Genomic DNA, 27,281 nt, shown 5'->3' with positions numbered 1-27,281 from the left:
GCGCGCCGCACGCGCCGCCGCTGGCCTCCAGCCAGGCGGCCTCTAGCCCACACCCATCTGTCCCCTTCTCCAGAACGCCCGCTCCGGAACCGCCTCGCTTCCCGACTCCTCTGCCTACCTGTTTTCTCTTCCCGCGTCGCCGACGCAACCCGAGCCCACACACACACATCGTCTTGGCCGGCGGCCGCCTGGAGTGCGCTGTAAACTGAGCGGACAGCCCGGTGACGTCAGGAGCTACGTCACTAGCCGCTGACAGCTGTCCCCGTTCGGCGCGTCGCCTCACGTGAACAGCTGATCGCGAGCAGGTACGTTCTGCGCTGCGCGCTTTTCTCTTGTGTTGCGTCTGTGATCCGGAACAGTTGTCCCTCATTGTGACTATCTGAACATTTATGTTTTACCGAAAACATCATATCACCTCCTACTTCTTCCATTAATTCTACTTCTACGAAACGATGAGATTGCAGATTAGGGCCCTGACATTCTATCCACAGTTGGACTGTTAGAGACAGAAACACGATCTTACATTTCGTAAGGAGCAGTAACTGCACCTATCTCTGACACTTGCTTTAATCGAGTCAGGGACTCACGGAAGACTAAAAATACATATCGACAAACGGGGATTTGAACCCGTGTCCCAACGAATTCAAAATCAGTGCCTGGGAAGGTAGTATCCAGAGGATGGGAAACCTGTAATATAATAATAGGTGCTCCCTGGTGAGGTACGTGCGAGAGTATCAGGCAATGGAGTTGACAGAACAATTACATGTAGTTAGGTGGTGTGGGGAGACTGATAGAAGGAACAGAATGGAACGACCTAGCTACGTGAGAAAAGTTGCTTATTTGTTCCAGTCACAGCTGGGAGATAATTCTGATTATCACTGGGGTTGCACCCTCCAGGTGCCACTTCCACATCTCTGGAGGATGGACCACAAGTTATGGTCACCCAGTGTCTCAACAGCAATACCCAAATGTTTAGGATATACGTACAATTTGTAACTGTCGTGTGGGGTACAAGGTATTAAATTCAGTGCAAGATATCTGTCTCTGCTAAGTTACCACTGACAGTAGAATGAATTGTGAATGAAAATCATTACCTGTACTTTTGTTGACGTAGACGGTATATAAATATATAAAAATACGTGAACCCATTTTTGTAACCACGAAGCAAGCTTTGAATCTGAGTGAAGACTTTATTCCGATACATCTCGCCTTTCTCTAGCATACAGTTTCAAGATTTTGTTTAATATGCCCTCATGCAAACATTGTTTTGCAAACTTGGTTAAGAGTCTTTCTCTACAAAAACAGGATTACGTAGACCAGTCGCCTACATTACAATGATTCCGTTTACTCGGAAACATTTCCCAGTGGATCGCACAAAACGAAAACAGTTATCGATGAGTGATCGGACTACAGTATGCATAGTCCAAGGATGTGATGTTTGTCGTACAGGGGGAAAGAAGAATTAACTTCTGTTACCCGTAAATATTGGTGGAAAATGATATTTGTTCGCGTTTGTCTAGGTGATACTGACAACGTATATCTTACACTGTTTTGTTTCACAGCACAAGGTATAGCTTGTACTATTGCATCAGATTTGGTATATGACTACATGCGTGACAATGATGTGAGTGAAGCCATAACGCCTTGCAATATGCCTGATCCAAAACTGTTATACATGCGACGAAACAATTTCTTAAGTTGACAGCAATTAATTACAGTAATGCTGAGCAGACAAATTCGCACCTGTGACTTTGTGCGTTCTTCCGCAAGCTGCAGTTTATTGTTTCTTTTTCAGAATTGGCCATGTGGATAGCAAGTGCTGCCGATACACCGATTTCTTCTGTACGGCAACGGTTGTGATAAGTTTGGAAAAGCGAGTAAGTAGTAAGATTTCTATTTGCTCTCTTTGTTGAACTTCCAGCTAAAGTAATTAATCGAAAGTCAAATTAAATGAATTTTAGCTTATTTTTCTACCTCCCTCCCTGTGTATGACGGTGGTTGTGATCTGGCTAAGCAGGAAGACAAAGTGAAGGGGTCAACGAAAAAAAGTGCTAGCCCACAAGAGCGTATTTTAAGCTATTGCATGTTATGTGTTTGGTTAAATTCAAGACAAGAATATAAATTCAATACGACAAAGCACTCTATATACTAGATGTTGCTTTCTAGCAATGCAGAGAGAATTATTACTTGTCAGCATGTGCTGTTTTGGAACACGCAGTAGATAAAGTGGTCAATCTAATCGTTACTAATTAGAGGGTTAACACTTTCCTCCACTGCTATTTTCAATTCCTACATACAGAGTATAAAAGCTGCAAAATTAAACATAAGGTATCAAAAACTGAGATGGCCTCCAAGACTTTCGATGAGCCTAAGTTTCAATGTCTGAGTTCAGTCACAGAATTGTTTTAGATTAATGTGTGTAAAATGTAAGAAAAATTCATTTGCAAGCAGGATATCTCCTAGAAGTGAGAAGTTACAACTTTGCAGTGCTAGAGAAACTAGACAACCATCATGACTGTGCAATGCTGGTAAAAGTTATTCAAGCGATCAGTCACTAAGAATATGTTATCAAAGTGTTATTACTATTACAAAAAGTCTGCAGCAGCTATTATTTGTAAATATTGTCTAAAAAGAAGTTTTCTAGTAAAGTTTACTATTTGGCGAGGCAAGAGTACTTTCAGAGGTGCAATGGAAGCATGGAAAAAGTTTAGCAATAGGTGCTTTTCTCGCACATGGTAAAGGAATAAGTAAGAGATAATCTTAGTCCTCTCTGATAATGTTTCTATAGCCAAAATAAACAGTGATCATAAGTAATGCACATCTGTAGGAAAAGAAATATTAAAATTACCTGAAGAATGGATTCAAGAATCTCTAAAGTATACAAACAAAATTAACATATTCTGAGTGACTGCAGTAATGTCTCAGTGACAAAAATTGCCTTAACTTGAGTGAGACAATGTAAATATATACAGAACAGTTTTCCTGTAAATTATATGTTTTGTATTATTTAAGGGGCTTTTTACATGTAAGAAGAACATATGTATTTTCCATTATAACTGCTTCAGACGTCATCTATGATGTACAATGTATGTTTTGAAAGTTAGAGTTTCAAGTATTCCTGAGTTTATAAATAACAGTAGATACGAGGACATATTTTTATCTTTCAATTGGCTTTTGAGGTACTTAGCTTGTAAACAACCTCTAAGATTCATTTGAACCCAGTGAACTAATCGTGCGCAACATTTAAAAATTGCAATTACTGCAGGAATAAGAAATTTGAGTCTCTCTTTGTGTAAATATGTGAATATCTATTCAGATAAGGTATTGTCTTTTTATTGTCATCTCAAGATGATTTTTTCCATCATTTTCCTTCAAAACTGCGATAGTCTGTAGAATGCACTTTATTTTGGAAATGTAATTAACGCTTATCTTGCATACACTTGTGAGTAATCCAGACAATTTTCTATAACTGTGAAAATATGAAGTAGTCACCTGTGAACAGATAACTCAGATACTGTCTGCAGTAACTGGTAAACGATAGTGGCTTTTAAGCAAGAAAACAGAAGGGAGTTGGCGATATGATGCTGTGAAGAACGAATTAGCATCAGATGTGCTTTTGTGCAAATTGTCCGATGTTAGTCTCTCCATCTGGAATGAAGTGCAGCATTTGTCCTAGTCGATTAAAAAAATTACTATTTAAACTGGTCTACACAAATGCGAAAAACGATAAACGTAACTGTATCATAAATAATCTACTGAAATGCTCTGCGGACTTACAATTTTAGTACAGTGTCAATACTGAATTTCTTATGTGTGGCCACTGATAACAATACAATCATTTGTAGTGTAACATTATAGCGAAAACTGTAAGTTTAGTTTTGCAAATAAGTACTCCGTTACTCCAGGGACTATGTTAAAACTTGCCGATGTCATGACGGCAAATTTTCATTGATACTTGAGTACAGTAACTTCGTTAACATACCGTATCAGAACTTTTAACATACATTTTTCCGTAAATTCATTCTTTCCTTCGATTTCTCCACATTTGTAGTATACTTTACATATCACAACCCACAATTCTAGGCTAGTTGAGTTTAATAACAACGTTAGTACACCTTCAATGCAAGCACCTAGTTCATTGTTCCCGTATTCTGTGTATTCAAACGATTATACAGGAAGGAGATCTACCATCAGACATATATCATAGTTTCTCGTAAACATCGCTTCGACATTTGTTTTCTGTTTACACAGTGCCGGCATGGCCTCATCGCTGACAGTTCTAATCGCTCGTATATAGCTAAGAATTATGTGGAATCTGCATTCCAGTCAAACGTTAACCTGCTTGGTTCCAGTGAAGTTCAGCATTTCAAACTATTTTTCATATACAAAGAAGAATAAAGTTAATCGTTTTGAAATATAGCCACACAAATAACGGAAAACGGCGTAATGAAATGCTTTGTTACATTTTTTCCGAGTCATATTTCACACGCTCTTTCTTAGGAGAGGTATGGGAGGCGATGTGTAGTTTTCACTGGGAATTAACTAACTTTGGTCAAAATTAATGAAATGTATACATTGGGTTTCGCTCCATAAGATTTGCTCTTCAGCGCTGCGTCTTTAGTCAGAAATTTCTTAGTCAGAAGTTCTGATAATTTTACGTGGAGCGTCTTCCTTGGTATTACCAATGAAATGCCTGAAGGGAGACTTCTTACGGCGAATTACTCACTCTCCACTTATCACTCATTTCTCTTAGAGAAACTGAACCTCATGCTATAGGTTGCAGGTAGCTGTAGTTGGCAGGTTAATTTAAAATCCTGGCATCGGCTGACGAATCAGTCCATAATTTGTTAGTGACTCATTTTGTATCCGGTCACGTAACTACTGTTCACAAAACGGCTTCCAAGGTGTTTTCCGTTAATACTACTTTCACAAACCGACACTTATCTTTAGCACTGTTCAAACAGCTGTAAATTACTTTCCACTTTATGAGATAATGATTTACTTAATGCCAGGTCTTGGAAGCTGCGGAAAACGAAGGACTGTTAATATACTTGCAGGCGCGTTTTCAATCTTGTGCTACATTCGTAATTCATCAGTGAGCTATATTCAGTGCCTTCTGACTTGAAAATGAACGCTTAGAAGTTTTGAAATATGATTCCGCAAGATTGAAATGTCTTTTTCCAAGTGTCTCCGAATCTAGATGTTGTACCGTGGCTGTTAGAGAAGACGTGTCACCGTTTTCCCTCCTTTCTTCGAGCTCAAAAGGGACAGTCAACAAAATCATTAAGAAGAAAGTAACAATCATCTCTGTGAAAAATACTACCAGTAGCTGTATAACGCTTGTTAAAATTTTCACTGTCCCGTTAGCCAGCTATCGAGTGACTGCAGGCTCATCACTAGATGTGGGGTATTTAAAGGAAATTTTTCCACTGCACGAGGTGTGGATGAAGTCACTGGGATTATAGTGCTACTGAAAGTAACGGCATTTCTATTGTATAGAATTACTGAAGGTGACTAATAGAAAAGTAAAAACATCGTAAACTGTCTGACTGTAACGTACACGCAACGCGTATTAAATTCTGCGTCGAGATACTGAAGGAGAAACGAACGCTTCGGATTTAGTTACCGTTTTTGAATGGTATCTCTGCGGTCCGAAACTATGTGACAGTACAGAAAGTGACAAAGAGTTGACAGTAGAGAACGAGGCAAAAGAATCATCGAACCAGATTCAAAGAAAATTTTAAGTCCTCTCGAACATGTGGTCGTCACAGATTGGGATTCACCAAGAGTGGGACAAGAGATCGACCCGTGTCCTTTCCCAAGGAAACCTTTGTTGCGCCTTAAGCAGTTTAGAGGAAAGAAGGGTACAACATTAACCTGCGTGATGGAACGAGGATCTGATCCCACTTCCTCCCCAATGCAACACGTTAATCAGCGCATCAATTCGACCATTCGCGCTCGATTTATCCAATGAGTGCAGTATGATCTGGGCCGCTCGCAAAGTTCAGTAATATTGAAATACACGGCGGACCACTGTTACTTCGCACGTAGGCCTAATCTCGTTAGCAAACTACTTACCTCATCGGTTTTCTGACTGATCTGAAGCGGTCCGCCATAAATTCCTCTCCTGTTCCAACCTCGAGGTAGCACGTACTGAATTCCTGTTTATGTCTTTCCCTGTAGTTTTTTTTTCATCTACGACACCCTCTAGTAACATCGAAATTACTTCATGATGTCATAACATGCACCCCATCATTGAGACCTTTGTTCTCGTCAGTCCTTTCCCGCGCACAACGTTCTCAGTTATTAACTGATCTGCTGTCTTCATTTTCGGTGTCTTTCAGCACCAGCACATCTCACACCCTCCGGTCCTCTTCTCTCTGTGTTTTCCCATGGCTCGTGTTTCATATCCGCAATTCTTTGCCCTAGACACACATACTCAGAAAGCTCTGAAGGCAATTCCTTACGGATACAAATTATATGTCGTTAATACAGGTATCTTCATTTGATTCGACACACTGATGCCAATGATCAAAGGTGCTTCTTCTGTCTTAGAGGGTAGTCTCCCATCTCAGCCATGTCCGCTCGTCCGACGCCTTTGCCAAGGTCATTCGCAGAAGAAGACTCACTCCTTATACTTAAAAAAAGACATTCTTCTATACCCCTTCAGCTGCTCTATGAACTTTATTGAAATTTGCTACCTTTCGCAGTCCACATGGGCCATGTACTACAGTGGACAAAAATTGTTTTAACATCTTGCATTATGACGTAGCTAACATAAATGCCTCAATAATAACTTAAATAGGCAAACATCAGTATTTGTACCGGAAGCTGTAAAATTCTCCTTACGAACTTCTAGGATTTCTAGAAAGGACTGAGTAAATAATATTTTGAATTGGAACCCATGTCCAGAAACGTACCATTACCATGGGACAACCATTTGAAAAGATGGTGGTAACGGCACCTAGTAATTTACTAGGCTTGAACCAGTAAACCACTTGTTTTAGAATTCTACATATAATAACGGAAGAAACAAAAAGGAAACGCAATCAGTTTTCACAAACACTGCTGTTCACAGTTAAAATCCTCTCCTTGCAGAACCACAGACACCGCTGCTGACGGTGGAGGTACCATTTCTCGAAGCCGTTGCGTAATTGTAGCGAAAAGGGTATGCTATGGAGTCGGACATCGTGGAGAACTATCTTGATAAAGGCAACGAGCAGGTCTTTCTTTACCGTCGGCTTCGCTATTCAGAAGGACCACGTCTGTGTGTTCTGCAAACATGTACTCAGCCACTCACAGACGCGTGAATGAGTCTCGAGCCACGTCGGAGAGGTGACGTCAAATGACGTAAGACAACCCGACGTAATCACCCCAGCCCCCACTATGACTACCCTATTACATAGCTACCTAGAAAACATGTTTGGAAATGGGTTCCAATTCAAAATATTGTCTATTCAGTCCCCTCTCCTAGTCCTAGAAGCTTGTAAGGGGAATTTTGGAACAACCGGTTTAGACCAATATCAGTGCCACTGAAACGACCTTTTATCGTGTTCCCAAAGAAGGTCATTGAACGCATCAGCTGATTGTGGGCATAAATATCAGTTAACCCATCACCGCTGTCGAGCAGCATGTTGCAAAAAATATCACTTCTTAACGTACCCAGTCCCATTATTCAAAATATAAGGAGTGGCTGGTATTGAACCCGAGACTCAGGACGTTCGGAGTTCAAGACGCTACGCCTACACGACAGAGACCCTCAAATAAATGTTGTAACTACTGCGAATCTGTCATTTGAAGTACCCTAAGACTGAGCCTGTATAATCCTCCGACTAGGAAACGCAACTCTAAAGCTCCGATTGGTATTCGTACGGAATGGTCTGGCTTCCTTTGTGACATTACGTGCTTTGCAAGTGGTACTATTAGTATTAAACAGCAGGACTCAGCAATTCTGAAACCCCGCCTTTCGACCAGGAGGAGGCAGTACTCCATGCAGGGAGTAGCACAGGGAATGTGGGAAACGGAGTGAACTCTGGAGAGTTCTGTGACGCTCTAGAATTAGCGGCGCTGGCTGTACACGGGGGCGCGCGCACACAGTCGGCGCTATAGAGACGCCCCAGGCAGGCGCAAAAGCCCGGCGGACAATAGGCGCGCCGGCCACCCCCGGAACAGAGCAACAAAAGGCAGCCCCTAACAGCCTGCTGTAAATCAACCCCCCACCCCACCGCAACCCAACCGTGCTCCCCCACCCCCCTCCAACCCGCTAACACTCCGGCTGCATCATGGCGCCGGTTCCCAGCATCCCCTGCTGCTCGCCACCTACCAAAATGGCCGCCCGAGTGTGCTTTATCTGATTCGTCGAAAAGGGGCGGTTGTCCCCGGGGGTGTCCAGACTCCGGCCATCCGCACTGTTCATCGCCGGCGTTGCTGCAGGAGTTACTTTCTGTATCTCAAACTCACGTGTGAACAACACACACACACACACACACACACACACACACACACACACACACACACACACACACGCAAAAGGGTACACGCACACACCAACTTTTACAGACACGAAAACTGCTTTGATTCCGACAGTTGCAACGGGCCAATAAGGTACTTTTCCCGGGTAAATAGTTAACGGGCCACGTACTCTTCAAACCACTGTACAGTACTACAAAATGAGTGAAGGGAACATTATACAAACAGATTCTGTTTTTCCTCTGATTCGAGGTAATCTGCCAATACTTCCACTTCATACCGGACTAGCACTTACACCCGAGTTCCACTGCTGCCTGTTACATATACTGACGCAGGTCATAGGATACCTCCTAATATCGTATCGGACTTTCCTTTTTCCAGAGTGGTGCAGCGGCTGTACGTGACATGGACTCAACAAATCGTTGGTAGTCCCCTTCAGAAATATTGAGCCAAGCTGCATCTTCAGCCATCCATGGTGAAGTATTTCCAGTGCAGGATTTTGTTCATGAAGTGACCTCTCGATTATGATCCATAAATATTAGATGGGATTCATGTTGGGCGATCTAGGTGGTGAAGTCTTTCGCTCGAACTGTCCAGAATGTTTTTCAAACCAATTATGGTCCTGTGATATGGCACATCGTCGTCCATAAAAAAAAATCTGTTCTGTGTTTCGTAACATGAAGTCCACGAATGGCTGCAAATGGTCTGCAAGTAGCCGACAATAACAATTTGCAATGAAAGTTCTATTCATTTGGACCAGGGGACCAAGTCCAGTCCATGTAAACAAAGGCCGTACCTCTATGGACTCACCACCAGTTTGCATAGTGCTTTGGATTGATGGCTTCGTGGTGCTTGCACCACACTCGAACCCTACCATCGGCTATTACCAAACAGAATCGGGACTCACCTAGGGAGGCCACAGTTTTGCAGTCGTCTAGGGTCCAACCGATATGGTGACGAACCCAGGAGTGGCGCTGCAGGCGATCTTCTGCTATCAACAAAGGCACTCATGCCTGTCGTCTGATGCCACAGCCCATTAACGCCGAATTTCGCTGCGCTGTCCTAACGGCTACGTTCGTCGTACGTTCTGCATTGACTTATACGGTTATTTCACTCAGTGTTGCTTGTCTGTTAGCACTGACAGTTCTATAAAAAGGCCGCTGCTCTCGGTCGTAAAGTGAAGGCCGTTGGCCACTGCGTTGTTCGCTGGGAGAGGTAACGCCTAAAATTCCTTAAAGATTTAAAAAATTGAATGTCCCATGCGCTTAACTCGACTACCATTCGGCGTTCAGACTGTTTTAATCCCGTCGTGCGGCCATAATCACGTCGGAAACCTTTTCACATGAGCCAGCTGAGGACAAATGAGAGCTCCACCAAAGCACCGCCATTTTATACCTTGTGTACGCGATACTGCTGCCATCTGCGTATGTGCATATCGCTGTCCCATGACTTTCGTCACCTCAGTGGATTTCAGTCTCTCTCTTCTCCCTAACAGCTCCCTCTAGTATCGTGGAAGCTGTTCGGCAGTTTCTCAACAGATGGTCTGTCATCTTATTCCGTCCTCTAGGCAGTAGTTTGCAATTATTCCTTTCCTCTCCGACACTAAGGAAAATGACATTTCTTCGCAGTCCACCTAATTTTCTACATCCTTTTCTAGCACCTACATTTCAAACGATTTGGTTTCCTTTCTTCCGTTTTCTCCACATCCAAAATGCGGTAAAGCTTTGTAAGAACATGAAATGGAACGAACTGATACGCTCAGTCGTAGATGAAGTAGGTGTCGGTTTAGGTTCATTGGTAGAATACTGAGGAAATGCGAAAATGCGATCAATCTTCGAAGCAGATTGTTTAAAAAACACTTGTGCTGAAGTCTGAGACTAACATAGGATACAGAACTTCTAGGGAAAGGGTAGCACGAAAGTTTACAGGTTCGCTTGACCTACGCAAGGGCGTCACAGAGACAGTGAAAAACTGAACTGGCAGATGCTAGAAGGTGGATGCAAACTGTCCCGGGAAAACTTACAAAGTTTCAAAAGCCAGGCTATATACATTGGGAAGAAAAGATAAGAATACTAAGACGGCGGCCAGAGGTGTGTAAATAATCATTCGTCCCGTCCTTCGTACGTGTATGGAACAGGAATAGGCCCTAACAGAGACATGCGCTTCACAGCGGTTTTCAGATAAGGGCTTCACATGGCAATGTAGCTACTCCAAACTCCCTGAGTCACAAAAAGAACAAAATTCACTCGTTCTTTTATCACCTGTCCCATTTCCACTTGTTGCCTAAGCAACATATACAGCACCAGAAACAGGACAGTTGAGCAACCAACCTCGGGCAGGCGTACTGTAAAATCTAGCAGAGTTTCGGGAGACCAAAGCTTCGTTTTCTCTCACTGGATTTCTCGTGGAAGCCTTGTTTCCCGTTCGAATGAACTCAGCCGAGCGAACTTTTAGAATCATGAAATCCACGGAAGAAGCAAGATTAAAATCCCCATGGAATCAATCAGTTTTAGATTGTCCACAACTTTCCAAAAACAATTCGGAAGAATGCCGTGAGGGAGTCTTTGAAATGAACATGCCTTACTTCTTTCGTCACCCTTTTTCCGTTCCTAGATTCTGTTTCTCCTCTATCTTTATCGTCCTCGGCGGGTGGCCAAACACTTTCCATCCATATTTCTTGGTAACAGCTTTACCGAACTGTGTCTCCGAATATCTTCGGCGTCCGCTGTCCGTAGTTATGTCACCTCAAACGCTGTATGCTTTGCCACTTTCCCGGAATCCTCCATCCAAATCCACCTTTCCATCAGTGTTTATAGCCACAGATCTCACATTCGAACTCCATTCCACACACCTTCGTTTTATTAAGCCTAGATCTTCAAGTTGTTTACCAAATATTCAAGTTATTTACCAAGTTTGAGAAATTCGTCAGCGATGCTGCAGTCGGATATTTGTGGATTTGTTTATTTGACAGTTTGCTTTCCTTAATAGATTTCTTCTGTTTGCCAGTTCTACTGAAATTGGTGTGTATGCCTACATGAAAATGCGAGAGGATTTCATTGATGATATATTCTCGGGGTATCAGCTGAGACGTGGTGTCGTCGTGCAGTGGCGTTTTGACGCTTTTCCTACATGTCACCTTCAGACTACGCCCGAAGATGACGAGTACGAAATTAGTCAAAATGTCGCTGCACAACGACGCCTCGAGTCAGCCGATAATATGAGAACATCTCAAACTATCCACATTCACTCTGCGTTCATAATTCCCATGAAGTAGATTCATTCATGCTCGAATACAAGTTGCTACTCAACGAACTTTGTTTTCAGGGCCTCCACGCCAAAAATATGTATGTGTCTGAAGACAGTTCCTCATTTTACTCCAAGGCCTCGCAACGCATCCTGTAGAAAGCAATATGTGTCACGAAGACGAACAATTTGATGGCGAACATCGACATACACTGTATTAATTGCTTGCTTCTGTTGCAGGAAAATTAGAGATCATTTTTTCTTAAATACGACATACACATCGAAGATTTCGTAACACTGTGTAATCCTGTTCCACTGGTACTAGCGCGACCGCTAACTTATTGAACAACGACAGACGGCTGTATTGTAGATTCAAGACACCTGATTTTTCGGACATGTTTCTTTTTCTAGTTTCTGCTACTGTTACATATAGCCACGGGAGACTTATACCTCCAAATAACCACCTGTATGGACAAATATGCCACAACTGCAAGTGACCATAGCATGAGCTATTCAATTTCTTATTTGCACAGCCATTTCGCCGCCGTTGCTATACAGTCACTGTATTCACTCGGGTACTGTGCCAACAGTTATAGCAACAACAAAAACTCATTTCTTAAAGGAAAAAAAAAAACATCGAGTAACAACAAAGTTGCTTTTGCCATTATAAAAAGTGATTTGTCAGCTGTAACCCCTCATTCGTTTTCCGGGAAACTACAAATCATTTCCCAACTAGCCAGAGAATCAAATTTCACTGCAAATATTTTTTTAGTATGTCTGCTAAGAGTTTTTTTTTCGAACCAGATCCCCTGCTGATAAAATAAAACGATCTTGAAACAGAACGTGATAATTCCACAACGAAGAGACCTGCTTGGTTAACTAATCCGACACAGTGCGGCTATCCCCCGAGCGCGTAGCCACACGAAAAGATTTCCAGTCACTTAGCAATCCGGAGTAATTGGTTGCAAATGTGCGCTGCGAAGGCCTTTATCGATTACCATAAAGATGGCTGGGCGGCTCTCCGAACGATCAACAACGAGCAAGGAGTAATTATAAGGACGCGAAACAAAGAAAGACACATTCTGCGGAGGTAATTATAAATCCTTGAGAGCGACCGTAAATCATGGCGGAAAGTATTTTTAATTAAGTTCCCTCTAACGACCGTTCGAGGCCGATAGCAGTGTCCGGGCATTCCGGATCTCGAGACTGATTTACGATGCAACCCACCGCAGGTAATGAATGAGATAGAGGAAGTAATGGCGGCTTTTTATTGGTGTGGGGTCGAGATACGCCCGTAACCTTCGATGCGAGTCGTTCAGGGAAGTACTGCTACGACGCTTTGGACTAAAGACGAAAAATAAAAACAAATGACGTTTCTCCAGTGTTCTCTTTCCAGTTTAAAATTGCAACTGAGAGAGAAATAGGCAACGAATACTTTCCCGGGAAAAGTAAAATGATGATGTCTTTCATGGAAATGAGTTCAAAGCGACCACTGTTGTGTAGTTCAAATAGATAACCATGAAGGTAACGTTTCAGAGTGAGAGAAGAGAAAATGGACAGCTTTGTAACATCGATTCAACACAAAAGTCATATGGAAATTTCTGGAAAATGCAACAAGGGCCTTTCTTGAAGACTGTAAGAGACCAGTTTCAGTCACATCTGTGGCCTCTGGCTCATGATCTCTTGGTTCCATAATGGAGAATTTGTTCACATGTAGGTCTCTTCTTTTCTCTTGCGGTCAATAAAATGAGATATAGTAGAAGCAATTTTCAGATGAATGTGTCACCTGACAATTTTAGAAGAATGTGTATTGTGCAGTGATTTAGTAGGCCGGAGTACAATAAATTTTCGAAACCTTCGTAGTCATCATTGGTCCGAAAACCGTCTTATACCAAAGTAGGAATGTAGCCTAGATCTATTGCTTTCGTTGAGGAATGCACTGAAGAGCTTCATTGAGGCGTATTGCACATGTTTACAGTGTTCTACTGTCGCCGTATCACATTTACAATGTCATAACAAGCGCCCCTGAAGTCTTTAATATATTCCTTTTTTTTATCACCAATATTTCCTTCACACCTCATCTCGTTGATACTAACGTAAATCTGCCTACAGATACAGTGTCATTTCTTAGAACTTCTTACTTTATTTGACGATTGTAGAACCATCCAGTACAATCAAATTAACTCGAGAAAGCAATGCACATTTCGCAAGCAGCTGTAAAACGTATGGTGAAGGTTCTTCTCACAAAAATTATTAACGGTATTTCCTGCCCCATTCGTTTATAGAACCAAGACTATAAAATGTATATTTGTACGTCAGCATACTTAGCCTTTATTCTCGCCATTAGTCTCAGGTGGCTGAGAACACACAATAGCTTTACGCTGATTGCAACGGTGTTTCTCTGAACTGGCGTATGCGTGTTTCATACAATTTTGTGTTCCTCGAAATATCATCCACTTGACATAAACAAAGCTACTAATTCCGAGATTACGAAAGGACGGAACTACAGTCATGGGCAGAAATCACTGAGGAATACGGTATGTGAATATCAGACTGTGACATTACGTTTCACGTTAACAAAATCGCGTTTACCGTTTCGGCCTGCGCAGCTTGTAGATTCTGCAGCTACACAGGAATGTTGGCTTACATGAGAGAAAATAATGGAACGTTAAAGGTTGAAACCGTTTAGATGGAAAGATTATCGAGTACGTTTGTTTCGTCATCAGCATCACATCATAATCATTCCACGAAAAGCAGCACGATACACCGTTACCTATTTCCATTTCACGGACGAGATTGACATTCTAGTGGTCGAAACGTTCCGAGAAAATATATTTGTTGCTTCACAGTTCATACAAAATAGCATTCGATGATGATTCACTTTAAGGCGAACAACTTTATGATTCAAGAGAAGAGGCGTACGTCAACTTTTATTTCTGCAAATAACAATAAAACAGATATAACAGTGCTCGAGCGCAGTGATTCCTTCACGAGGCCCAGCTGAGCAATAAAATGAGACATAGTGTAAATAAGATTCATATGATAGGATATTTGACAATTTTAGACGATGATCGCACTGTGTCGCGGTATAAAAGTAATTGGACGTTTTTGTTGTGATTCGGTGAGTTTGGGGTAGAATAAGTGAGGTCGAAGAACTGAAATTTTCGATTTGTTACTACTCTCTCCGAAAATGGAAGGACTTAGAAGATTTAGGCTATTAAGCGCGCGCACCTACACACACACACACACACACACACACACACACACACACACACACGCCATGGTAATGACGAAAAGATGGTATTTCTTTGCATGCTGGTTGAACATGATTTTCTGTCGACTTTATAACAAAAGCTGAACAAATGACACAGTTTACTTTTTTTCCCCATCACATCCTCTCATTCTCCCGCATATGAACCGACCCCCCCCCGCCCCTCCCCCCCCCCCCCCTCTCTCTCTCTCTCTCTCTCTCTCTCTCTCTCACACACACACACACACACACACACACACACACACACTCCGTTGTTGTATCAATTTTTCTTTATTTGTGAGATCACAGTACCACATTGTAATATATTTGCAATCGCTTCCCTCACAATTGAAACATTTCTAAAATATGTGTAACTCTTTGTCTCCCAAGTATAAATATGCTTTCTATTTTTATGGACAAATGGAAATGATGAATACCGTTGCCAATATTTGCCTTGTACGATTACTGATAAGAACTTTGCATCACCAATTATTGTGATCATATGTAAAAAAAAAGTCCAGAAAAGGACCCAGATTTGTAAAGCTTAAGGCAAGAATGCATAGTTTTCTCAGTCGCAGTGCTAATTTTTTTCCCCATTACGAAGATGATGGGAGGAATGGGTGTTGTAACCAACAGCCACCACTGTTTTGAAGTTTCGGCTGTAGTAGCAGGGTCAACTGTGCACTACTGCCTTAAGCTGTCATCGCTCAGCGGAACAGTTCTATGTGTCAGCACCTGTAAGTTCAGTACGCCACAGTTTGTCGTCGCTGGACCGGAAGAGGAGAACAGAAACGCCGTCGGCTACTGGTGGCGGTGTTCACCATGATGGGAACCGTCTGTACGTATACTGAATGTATCCTGAGTGCTTGATATCCTTTCCGGTATACCTTCAGTATACGTAACAGGGGGTGGTATCCCGGGTCTGCGAATGGAGCTTCACCGGACTCCGGCGGACCTCAAGCGTCTCCTTGTTTGGCTCTTCGGCGGTTTCTGCAGCCTCCGAGTCAGCTCTGTGGAGTGGGGACGCAAGGTGACGAAACAGGCGCACCTGGCGAGGTACAACAATATCTGTGTAGTGCGGCAAACATTTTAGAGAATGTCTTTTTAAATCTGCTTAGTTTGGTAGCACTGCTTCGAAATCATGTGTTTAAATAGAACAAAGGTTGCATAAATTAGATATGTAGTCTAAACAGTTATGGGTTGGTACTAATATGTCAATGTTGTATGTCTTTTTCGTCTTGGACGCCCGATACTATACGTAAATCAGAATAACAAAGTGATCGACAGCTGAGCTGGGAAATTGGTGGTGGGCTATTGCTGGTCCGGCATACGTGAAGACTGCCCACTCATGCGGTTCCGTGTTGATTACGTTCCTATGTTGCCAGTTATCGCCCATTACTGAGTTCGCTTTGCAGGATCACAATAGACTTTACCGCTCTCATAAGTAATCGTACAACTGGCTCTACACATTCTCTAAAAGAAACATACTGCACTGAGAAACAAAGGGTCTAAGAAGAAATCACAACAATTACGCTACAAACCACAATTGTTGTGTTGCAGTAGCATAGCGACATGTCAACTGTGTGCAGGTGAGCGAGTGTGGCCAAGCCCCGTCCTCTGATTGGTTGTTGCTATAGTAGCTGTCAGTCACTTTGTTATTTCATTCCAGGTATAGGAAGATATAAAAATGATATTGTTTTGCATACCTGCTGGTAGAGCTTAACGCCAAGATGGAGACCTGAACCGAATCCATGGTTTAATGAAAACCGTTTTGGTACATTGGCCGTTGCGAGAGGGGCTTTTAGGCGGTTTTCCACGTTCGTTTAGGCAAATGCTGGGATGGTTCCGAATCTCCGCCTCAGAAAATACGATACGCGTACAGTTAAAGTACGATAACACAAGCAACAAATTCTACACCATTCACAGGCGGTTAATGCACAGTTTTTCCCTCACTTTACTCACTATCATTAACATCTCTCCTCCCCCTTCGCCAAGCCCTGACTCCTTGAAGAGTTGAACTCCCTTGTAGGCTTATAAAACAACCTCAGATGTCAACTTACTCGACAAATGGAGAAAAAGTTTCGTAAAGGTTTGAAACTTTGTCTAAGGCTTATTCATAATCGTCTCAAATACTGGTTGAGTATATTTTTATGTAATTTCCGTGCTGTGATTTATGCTGCCTCAAGACATACATCCAGTTTCTATCTCTAATACATGTCTTATTATATTAAACTTTTAACGTGATAATATACCTGTTGATAAGTATATAGTGCTAAATTTTTAAACTCTGTCAATGACTATGAAATACTCTAAATCAGTTTTTCCCCTCCCGAATTCATTAGATACGCAACCTGTAAATACGAGCAAGTGACAGTTTTAGCCTTTTAGGGGATGGACGAAAAACATGGAAACACCTCAACGAGTTCGAGCTCGAATATAAACTCAGATGACTGCCTGGCCCCCAGCTTACCCTACTGCATTTCACCACGAACGGCACCTGTGGAATGTCCTCGAAGCTTTAAAATGCCAGTCGTGGTCACAAGTGTATTCAGTGTAGTCATGAGTGAATTATGGCGGAGCTAAGGGGATTCGAACGTGAGCAAACTGTCGATGCTCGTAACCGAGGTAAGTCCAGTGTTTGGTGTTTCAAGCGTCACCCTGTCGTAGGTTTATGCCGCATACAGGAAAAACGGGAAAGCATCATCCTTTAAGTCACATCGCGGGCAAAAATGTGTGTTGAGTGATCGTGACAGACGGTCCCTAAAGACGATTATGACGTCAGCTGCAAGAGTCACTCCAGGATTGTATGTCGCACTCGCGAACCCTGTCACACCAAGACAACACAAAGGGAGCTCCTTAATCTGTGGATTGCAGGGCAAGTTGGAATTGCAAAGCTACTCGTCAGTGATGCAAATGCCTGTAACAGCAAAAAGTGCTGTCGAAGCCATGAAACCTTGACTACAGAGCAAGGGAAAGGGCCATTTGGTTGGATGAGTTCAGTTTCAAGGATTATGCGAATATACTGCATGATCAGATCCATCCCATGTTACAGAGTTTGTTTCATAGTCGTGATGCTGTTAAACATGATAGGGCCACTGAAAGCTCGCATCGTCCAAGACTCATTTGGAAATCATGAGGATGAATTGCCCCCACGCCACAGTCGCCAAATATCAGTATCATTGGGCCTTTGTGGTCTACATTTGGAGAGAAGGGTGCGTAATGACAGCTACCCATCCCCATTATCGTCGAGTGAACTTGCCGTCATATTGCAGGAAGAATGGTGTACGTTTCCACTGAAAAGCACAAAAAATCTGTACTTATAGATTCCGAGACGATTGGAAACTGCTTTGAATGCCAAAGAGCTTCCTACACCGTATTAGTCATGATATAGTGTTGTGTTTTTCGTTTCCTCGTATTTCTGTCCACCCGCTGTCGTTGCCCTCGCCAGGACAGTTAGCAGCAGCTGCCATGTCAGCTGGCGCCAGCAATCTCTGTAGTGCCTCTACAGTTGTGTAGAACTCCCGTTGCTCAGCATACAAGTTCCGCGTGTCTTTCAATTACAGCACTGTACTTGTCTGTAGATGGGCAGACAGTTTGTATCGGTTACGTTGAGTTCAGTGATAACTTACTCACTTTTGAATATGAACCTTTTATCATGGACCTTAACAGCAACTGAAGCAGCAAAATCTGACACCAACAGGAAACAGCAATACTTTATTACAAGAGGCGTACATGACCAAAATAAAGCCTTCCGTAACTCACGCAAAGAAGTTTACAATCCCTCCCGTGATTTTGTTTCTCCTGCAAATGGTGACAAAAAGTTTACTCCTCCAGAAATATTTTGAGTGTTTTGTACTGTTACTTTTCGCATCCTGTAGGGAAGTGACATTTGCGGCACTGTTGCCGACATTTGTCACCTTGTACATGCATCTGCGTTGTCAATTTAGACTACATGGAGAACACATGAATGCAAACGATTTTGCTGAAAACTCCATATTTACATCCTGCTGAAGACTATTTGTAGTGTCGCATTTGCAGTACTGTGTCTATAAAAATAAGTAACGACGACGTGAGGTTAGCTGTAGGAGACGTTTGGTTGTGACCGGTTGCAGGAGTCCAGACGAATGTAATTCACCCAAGGAGGAGGTTGTCTGCGGAAGACTCATTCGACTGCTTCTTGAGCAGAGATAGTCATTCAAGGAACATTTACGAGGTTGTATCAGTGAAGGAGACAGAAGTGACCCAAAGGTTTCACTTAACACGCAAGAGCGTGAAACCGAGGTACTCGTCCAAACCCAGAGCAGCAATCACTCCGGAAGAAGGAAAGTGCGTCTCAGAAAGCAGCACTGTAGAAATTCCAGGAGCACTCGTTGAAAGAATGATCAGTCATTGTATTAGAAACCCGTTTGCTCTCCCCCCTCCCCCCCCCCCCCCCCCCACACACACACACACACTGATCTCTAAATGCACTCTATAACAAGGAGAAATACACTGCTTGACAAAAGAAGTGAAAACTTCAGAAGTGTAAGAGGAAACAAAACGGGGCTGCATAGGTTGAGAGGGTACGTATGTCTGTTCGGTGATTACAAACTCAAGTCAAATTTATGCAGAACTTGGCGGTATGTGCCCACTTACGTACGAGATTGCACTCCTCTGCTCTGGGCTCATGGACAAATTCGATTGGGAAGGGTATCATATATCCTCTCACGAGACAAGCAGGCCCACAGCTGTTCTGACCTGTACTTGATATCCAGTGTCCTGCCACGGTGACAGAGCTGCTGTTCCAACTGGTCCCAGGCGTCTTCTACCGGGGCAAATCTGGAGACATACTGACCATGTGAGTTCCTCAAGATCAAATCGACAATGATGGAAGCTGAAGAAATGAATTAAAATTTGTGTCACAGTTGGGAGTTGAACCCGGGGCTCCTTGATTGCTAGATACGAATGCTAACCATTATACCACCAAAACACTATGGCTGATATTGCTGCACAGACTACCCAAGTCCAATGTCCTCTTAGGTAGTCCGTGCAGCAATATCAGCCATAGTGTTGCGGTGGTATAATGGTCAGCATTCCTGTCCAGTAATCAAGGAGACCAGGGTTTGGGTCCTGACCACGACACAAATTTTAATTCATTTCTTCCGCTTCCATTATTATTGTGGATGAAGAGAACACTCAAATGTCTCGAGGAAAATTTAATTATAAGATCACACAGACAGTCTATAGAGACACGTGCCATCTCTGGACGAGCACCGTCTCGTTGAGAACTAGCACCACAGTAGTGTCGCTTGAAAAATAGAATATGAAGACGCAGGATGTCCTTGATGTACCGTTGTGCCGTCAGAATTCCCTCAATCACTACCAGCCCTGACCTGAAGTCATAACCGATGGCTCCCCACATCCTGACACCGCTGTGGGTCTCCAAAAAAAGCTGGAACGATGGGAACTCCTAGCACGTCTGTAACACACACCCGACTGTGATCGTCAGGGGGAGTGCGAAACAGCGATTCATCAGTGAACACGTTGCGACGCCAGTCATCAGCACTCAGAGTTCGAGTTTCCCTGTCGCGACAACGTTCCGATAGCAGTCGTGATCGGCGTTACCGGCAGCCTAGACGTAGGACGGTAATTCTCAAGACTGATTGCTATTAGTCTCCGATCAGTGTTGCGGGGAGACATAGAATGTCACTATATCTTTTCAGATGGAAGTTTCCCATATGAAGGGCTTACGATGCGCTTTGTGCAATAATACGGCGTTGTTCTCTTGTGTTGGTTAGATACGGTCGACCGAAACGTTAACTATGACTGAGCCTGCCTTCAACATCCGAAGCAGTCCAACATCGGGCCACTGTTATACATCGTAACACCCCACAAATTTGGATATTGCGCGATTCGACCATCTGGCCATATGGAGACCTAGAATAACGCCCCTCCCAAACCCTTGTCAGTTGCTGATACCAGTACTTCACGGGAATACGCTGCAGATCTGTGTCGGTCATAGAGCTGATCACTCAACATCTGATGCTGTTCACGTCACTTATACACAGAGACAACAAAAGTCATGGCATACCTCAAAATACTGTGGTGGACTTCCTTCGCCTAGCGTAGCGCAGAAACTCGACTTGGCATGGACTCAACTAGTCGATGCAAGTCCCCTGGAGAAATATTGAGCCACGCCGCCTCTACAGCCATCCAAAATCGCGTAAGTGTTGCCGTTTCAGGATTTTGTGCACGAACTGACCTCTCAATTATATCCCAAAGATATTCGTTGAGATTCATGTCAGGCGAGCTGGATGGCCAAACCATTCACTGGAGTCGTCCAGAATGTTTTTCAAACGAGTTACTAACGATTGTGGCCCTGTCAATGAGGCATCGTTGTTTGGAAACATTAAGTCCATCAATGGCTGCAAATTATCTCCAGCCAGTCGAACGTAACAGTATCCAGTCAATGATCGGTCCAATTGTTCCGCAAGACTGATTCCACTCTATGAAAAAAAGAAAAAAGAAAAAGAAAAACACGCTATTATGGAGTCACCACCAGATTGCACAGTGCATTCTTGACAACTTGGGTCCACTGCTTCGTAGTGTCTGCGCTACAGTCGAACCTTACTATCAGCGCATACCAACTGAAATCGGGACTCATCTAACCAAGCCACTGTTTCGCAGTCGTCAAGGGTCCAACTGACATGGTCAACAACCCAGTAGAGGCGTTGAAGGCGATGTCGTGCTGTTAGCAAAGGCACTCGCATCGGTCGTCTGCTGCCGTTACATATTAACAACAAACTTCGTCACACTAACCTAACAGATACATTCTTCAAACGCCGTACACTGATTTCTGTGGTTATTTCACCCACTGCAGCTTGTCTGTTAGCACTGACAAACCTATGCAGACGCCGCTGCTTTCGGTCTTTAAGCGAAGGCCGTCGGCCACGGCACTGTCCGCGGTGACAGTTAATGCCTGAAATTCGCTATTCTCGGCACTCTCTTGATATTGTGGATCTCAGCATACTGAATTTCCTAACGATTTCCGAAATGTAGTGCCCCATGCGTCTAGCTCGAACTACCACTCCGCATTCAAAGCGTGTTAGCTTCAGTCGTGCGGCCGTGGTCACGTCTGAAACATTTTCACATCAGTTACCTGAGTACAAATGACAACTTCGCGCTTTTATACCTTGTATAAGCGATACTACGGCCATTTGTTTATGTGCACATGACTATCCAGTGACTTTCGTCGCCTCGGTGAATACCGCACCAACCTGGTAGCAATAAACATGAACAATACTAACGCCCACTGCTGACTGTTCTATCATTGACAGAGAACTGGAACCCTGATCACATCTTTAGTGTGTACGTGTACCAACTTATATTGACATCCGGTCATGTCTTCTGGGTGCTTAACTTCTTTTGCAGCTAATGTAAAAACTCATTCGGAGGCTAACCGAAAGTCTCGATCCAGAGAGGCGTCGTAGTTGCAACACAGCGGGTCTCATAGTAGGAAAGTCGCCGGTTAATTTTCTCATCCAGGGATTCAAATGGTTCAAATGGCTCTGAGCACTATGGGACTTAACATCTATGGTCATCAGTCCCCTAGAACTTAGAACTACTTAAACCTAACTAACCTAAGGACAGCACACAACACCCAGTCATCACGAGGCAGAGAAAATCCCTGACCCCGCCGGGAACTGAGCCCGGGAACCCGGGCGCGGGAAGCCAGAACGCTACCGCACGACCACGAGCTGCGGACCCAGGTACCCAAGTCCCCCGTAATTTTTTTAATGCGGAAATGGTTGTTTTGGAGAGGACACATCCTGTTTGCTACTCTATCCTTCCCCAAGGAGAGCTTCGGCTAAGTCCCTAATGACCGCCTCGTCGACGGGACTTTAAAGCGTAACCTTCGTTTCCTGAAACCTCGAGTTGTAACAGGGAAAGAGGAAAAGATAATGTTATCCAATGTACCTACCCGCAGTGGATGTAGATGTACAAGTGGAGGTGGAACGCCTGGCTTTTCTAATATTTCTCAACAGGAAATGAATACACCTATAATACTGCCCATTCTGTTTCTGCTATGTTTCTTTCCGTTTCCTTTTTCCACCGATATTATCTATGTTGATCTCGCTTTATTAAAATACAAAAAAAATGCGTTCTTGAACGTAACATAATCGTTAGTTTCTACATCTACATACATACATACATACATACATACATACAAGACATACAGATTCCTCTGCCGCAACACGGTGCATAGCAGATGGTACGTACTACCATGGCTAATCATCCCCTGACCTATTCCAATGGAAAATGGCGCGAAGGAAAAATTACTATATACTTCCGTGTGACTCCATATTTCTCTGATTCGTACCCCGAGGTCTTTCTCGAGATTACGCTGACGGCAGCAAAATCGTCCTTAAGTATGCCACAAATGCCATTTCTCTAAACGTCCTCCGTAGATTTTTATGGAATTGGTGGTGTACAGCTTTAATGAATGTTAAGGATTGCATAATGCAATTCACAGTTTTTAACTGTGTATTTTGTTAGAGGCAATTGATTTCCATCTACCATCAGCCATCCTCGGGTCCAAAAACCATCTCAGCAATGAGTCTGAATAATTGGAATGACAATTTTCCGATGTCCGTTAATGTTAGTAGCAGTGTATAAGAGGTACTTGAGAAAAGTAATGAGACTAATTTTTTATCCAACAATTTTTTTTATTTTTTCAAACAACAATACTGTCCGCTTCAAAGTAATTCCTTTCGGCAGCTGTATACCTGCGGAGTCTTCTTTCCATGTCTTGGTGTGCCAGCGCTGTAACGCTAGAACGGGTACGACCTTTAACATGTCGGTCACATTCGTGTGTATATTCTCCAGAGTCCCAGAATGACATCATCCTCTATTTCGGGCAAAGAAAACGTAACAATGAGTGAGATGATGCGAATAGGGGGGGAGGGGGGGGGGCTGTGGAACAACAGCAATGTCTTTCGAGATCAAAAATTCCGTGATGGAAGTGGTCGTGGGACGTCGGGGCGTTGTCATGATGAAGCAACCACTTGGCTGCTCTGTCCAGTCTCTCTCGATTCATCCTTTTCCTGAGCATTTCAAGGACATCGTAGAACGCTTGTTGACAATTTGTCCTGGAGGAACAAATTCTTTATGCACGATACACCTACTGTCAAAAAAAGCAGTCAGCGTTGTTTTGATCTTCGATTTGCTCACTCTAGCTTCTTTCAGTCGAGGAGTGTCCCGTTGTAGGCACTCCTCACTTTCCCACTTTGTTTCAGGACTGTACACGGAAATCCATGGATCACCACCTGTGGCCTCACAACTGAACCATTCGTGGTCACTGGCGAGTCTCCGATTGTAATTCTGCTCAGTTGTGAGGTTTTTCGACGCTATTTGGCACAAATCTTTCACACGTGGAGACCGTCGATTAAAATTTGATGTACGGTGAATACGTTTAAGATTTATGGGTCACCCTTAATCCATATAGATCAACTTTGGTCCGATCTCACAACACTCGCACAAGTTCTACGTTTCATCGGTCTTTGAAGGTCTCCCCAAGCGAGGTTCGTCTACAACGTATTCTCCACCCTCCAAAAATGACTTGCGCCAATGAAAAACTTGAACTCTTGATAATGAATGTTTCCCATACGCCTCTTGAACCACTGACTTCCCAAGTTTAACTCCAAATTCGACGGCATAACGCTGCTATAAATTCTGCTGTTCCATTTTCGTAACACACAACAGTAACACATCTTCACTAATGGCACTCGCAAAAGTCACGTATTTAGTGAGGTGGCGCAATGTTTAGCATACTGGATTCGCATTCGGGAGGATAACGGTTAAAATTCTCGTCCGGCCATGCTGACTTAGGTTTTCCTTGATTTCCCAAACTCGCTTCAGGTAAATACCGGGATGGTTCCTGTGGAAGGGCATGGCCGACTTCCTTCCCCATCCTTCCCCAATCCGACGAGATCGATAACCTTGTTGTTTGTTCCCCTCCCCCAAATCAACCGAACAACCAAAAATCACGTTGTGGCTGTACGGAGCTCAAACCTGGATTGGTCATTTGGAAGAGATGAACACAGCAGTCTACACATGTAGAACGATACAGCGCAGCCGGATGGCTCGCAGTATTTCAGTCTCATTACTTTTCTCACACATCAGGTTCATTTAACCTCACCCACGTTACATATTTACAGCTACTATCAGTGATGGAGCTATGTACACACACGGACAACTGTTATTCCAACTAAGCAAATGCATAGCTGAGATGGTTCTTTTACCGACGCACCTAATTTCTACGCCAGGTGAGTGAGTGAGATAGCCTCCTTGCCCAACTAACGTGTTCGTATGAATGTGAGTGTGACCACTCCCAAGAAAATGATGAAAAAATGTTTTGTCACATAAGCTGCAACAAATGATTGCAACAGTTTCACATTCACAGCGTTACTCAGTTCTCAGTCTAAACGTGTTTTTAACGTTTTTGAAGTTGCGTTCCGTTTTGGATGTCTTGACTCGAATTTCTTTATTGTGGCATAGTTCTCACCCGTTTATTTGTTGTTTTCATGTGTGTGAGATGTCTATGTGGCACATCGCCTGCTCCCACTATTCATCAAGTTTACGTGCGACAGTAACGTGTTCTTACTACATGACTTATTCTATAACCAATGTATACTACGACAACTGACGAGTCTACAGAAAGAGAACAAACGTTACAATGACTGGACGGACAGTTCACAATGTTATGCAATAAAAATAAATGGCACGAGAATGTTCTGAACAAAGCTCGTTCGCTTCGCAGTCCAACATCGTTCCACTACGCTCCACTTTGCACTTCTTTTCCTTGGACCGGTCATTGTTTATAATTTGGTTTTTATTTTTCACAGTTCAGTACACCTTCTTGTTTCCATGCTTGATCTACGTTCACTTTTTGACGGGCTATTCAGTGGACCATCTTACCAGTAAATCTGAGGGGGATGTGTGAGGAGTTTCCCTTGTTAGAGAATTGTTTTTCCTGAGCATCTGAATTAGCCTACAATTTTCCAAATTCACAGCAAGGTGCGATCCTTCATACCAATTAGAAATTCTGTTCTGGTCATCCTGTATCCTACTACACTCTCTCAACGACAACGCTACAGCATCATTAGCAACCAGTCGCAGATTGCTACCCATCCTGTGTGTCAAATCGCTTGTGTACATAGAGAGTAAGACGGGCCCTATCATGCCTCCCTGGGGCACTCAGGGTGATATCTTTATCTCTGATGAACGCGTTTTAAAGAGCGATATAGTCATATCTCTTAGATTGTCCCGCCATTGTCCCCTCATTCGGTGTGTGAAAATAATCATTGGCCAGCAATGCAGACGTCTTTCCCAAGATATCTTTGAAACAAGACAATTTTTTTATTTAGAAATGCCATTGCAGCATATCCATTTCACAGTCTTATTCGCTGTTATCCGCCTGCTCCATTCTAACCCTCCGATGTCGCCGGCTGCCTGAGAAATGTACACCTCAAACACATGAATTTCATAATTCACATCTTTAGTAGTTAATCGCGACATATAATCTGTTCCATTCGTTTGTCACAATAGAGAAGTGATTACCCTCCCACATACATGTAAGAAATATTTACGTTATGTTTGGTTTTTTTATGTTTCAGATCGCCGATGTACGTGCTGAAGTCCGCTTGGAGTCAATATACGTGACAACGGCCTCAGAGCGCCTCAAACATCGCGTCTCCGGCATACTGGTACATCTATGGTGGTAATCAGATACGTTTGTCGAGTTGATTATGTGAAGAATGCCGAAAAAAATGCCCTGCCCTATTAATTTGAGTCCTCAGCTCCATTAGCAACATAAAATCCCACGCTGCATTATTAGAACGGTATGAAATAATCCATATTTCCTTCAAACTGAACAACGGTCTCCTTTTATACTCATCCTGTATCGCTGCAATTCGACGAGAATGAAAATGAATTACATTATATATTGTTATGTTACTTTTTGTAACATCGACATTTGTTACAAATAAATTATCCAGAGATTGGTCTTTTACTTAATTGAACAAAGCCAAGACAAGGGAACGCTAGATAAGGCGTTTCAATCAACCAAGTTAATTTCGCTCTGATTTATTCCTTTATTTATTTGGTTGTTAATTTCAGTGAATGTGAAATAATGCTCCAAAGTTGTATTACAGCTACTATTGCAGTTAGTGTTCTCAAAAATCTATGAGCATCAATAGCGCAATATTTAATGCTCAGAAAACTACAACAAAAATGTTAACAATTTCAGTTTACGAATATGATTGCAGATTGCGTTATCAGA

General features: G+C 43.0%; 1 long non-coding RNA gene across 1 annotated transcript; it reads left to right on the top strand.

The window, feature by feature from the left end:
- Positions 1–26,885, top strand: LOC124552742. Its single transcript, XR_006967976.1, has 3 exons — positions 1–305; positions 1,796–1,877; positions 26,617–26,885. It is a non-coding gene; the product is annotated as an uncharacterized LOC124552742 (long non-coding RNA).
- The last annotated feature ends 396 nt before the right edge of the window (positions 26,886–27,281 follow it).

The sequence above is a fragment of the Schistocerca americana genome, chromosome 10 (genome assembly GCF_021461395.2).
Source record: "Schistocerca americana isolate TAMUIC-IGC-003095 chromosome 10, iqSchAmer2.1, whole genome shotgun sequence".
NCBI lineage: Eukaryota > Metazoa > Arthropoda > Insecta > Orthoptera > Acrididae > Schistocerca > Schistocerca americana.
This window is presented reverse-complemented; position numbering and strand designations above follow the sequence as displayed.